The following is a 1,711-nucleotide window of genomic DNA, read 5'->3' as shown; positions in this document are numbered from 1 at the left end:
TGCAAAAAGACTCCCCCAAAAATTAGTCATCGATGCCTTGAAAATCAATGGCATCCAGTGATGCAAGAAAAAAATATCTATTGTGCAATACTCAATGTAAAGAGAAAACCAGTTCTTTTCACCTAGTAAGACACTCTAATCCTTTGATGTCTGCCCAACATTTGGCAGTTCCTCACCCCAGAAACTAAGCAAAGTTTGTATTATTAAACTGATAGTCTACAGAAATAGCGGACAGCATGTTATCAACTTGCATACACTTTACTCAGTTGGTCTTTCTGTTACCACCAAATACATAATAGGCAGCTTCCCCGATCTCCCGCAGATCCAGCCACAGAAGCTAGCATCTTCATGGCGGGTGTTGCAGCACTCTCCCGGGCCTTCTCCCGCTGGTGTACAATGGCAGCTCTTAAGGAGAAGCTCATTGCCTCTGCTGCAGAAGAGGATGCTGGACTGCCAAACAAGATCACCGTAGTGGGTGTGGGACAAGTTGGTACCGGATGTGCTATCAGCATTCTGGGAAATTCTCTGGCTGACGAAAGTGCCCCTTGTGGACGTTTTGGAAGATACACTCAAAGGAGAAATGATGGATTTGCAGCATGGAAGCTTGTTTCTTCAGACGTCTAAAATTGTGGCAGATCAAGATTACTCTGTAAATGCCAACTCAAAGATTGTGGTCCTGTCTGCCAGAGTCCGTCAGCAAGAAAAGGAGAGTCGCCTCACTTTGGCGCAGAGAAATGTGAATGTCTTCAAGTTTGTTGTCCCTCGATCGTCAATACCGCCCTGACTGTATCATGATTGTGATTTCCAACTCAGTGAATGCTACCTGAAAACCCATGTTACCTGAAAACTAAGTGGATTGCCCAAGCACCATGTGACTGGAGGAGGATGCAATCTGCATTCTGCTCCATTTCGCTATTTTATGGCTGAAAAGCTTGGCATTCATCCCAGCAGCTGCCATGGGTGGATTCTAGATGAGCATGGCGACTCGAGTGTGGCCGTCTGGAGTGGTGGAGTGAATGTAGGGAGTGCTTCCCTCCAGGATCTGAATCCGGAAATGGGCACTGACAATGATAGTGAGAGCTTGAATGAAGTGCATAAGATAGTGGTTGAAGTGCCCACGAAGTCGTCAAGCTAAAAGGGTACACCAGCTGTGCCATTGGCTTCAGGGTGGCTGATCTTACTGAGTCCATCCTGAAGAATCTATCCAGAATTCACCCAGTGTCAACCATGCTCAAGGGCATGCACAGCATTCAGAAGGAAGTCTTCCTGAGCCTTCCATTCATCCTGAATGCTCAGGAATTGACAAGCGTTATTAACCAGAAGCTGAAGGCTGAAGAGGTTGCTCAGCTCAAGAATAGTGCTTATACCCTGGGGGACATCCAGAAGGATCTAAAGGACCTGTGACTACTGTGTTCTAGGCTGTAGAAGTATAAAAACTACCTTGTGATTAATCCTGAGCTTTAGCCTTCATCCACATCCATGGGTCACAGTTTGCTTCTTCCTTATTATCTGACAGGAGCCCACAGAATCAAAGCCCAGGCTTGGGTTAATACTCGAAGTTTGAGCTCTTGAAAAAATAAAATTAACTATTGCAAAAAAAGTAGGAAAATTAAAGCATAAATCTTGGGGGGAAGCAATAATTACTACTCAAACAAAGTGGTTGCTTTTAAAAAAATAGTTTCTCTTCTAGCATTTAAGAAAAATTGCTTAT

The 1,711-nt window shown here is 44.4% G+C and overlaps 1 pseudogene; it reads left to right on the top strand.

The window, feature by feature from the left end:
* The first annotated feature begins 396 nt into the window (after positions 1 to 396).
* LOC101587898 lies at positions 397 to 1,468 on the top strand (annotated as a pseudogene).
* Positions 1,469 to 1,711: the final 243 nt, after the last annotated feature.

The sequence above is a fragment of the Octodon degus genome, unplaced genomic scaffold (genome assembly GCF_000260255.1).
Source record: "Octodon degus isolate 3935 unplaced genomic scaffold, OctDeg1.0 scaffold00016, whole genome shotgun sequence".
Taxonomy (NCBI): Eukaryota; Metazoa; Chordata; class Mammalia; order Rodentia; family Octodontidae; genus Octodon; species Octodon degus.
This window is presented reverse-complemented; position numbering and strand designations above follow the sequence as displayed.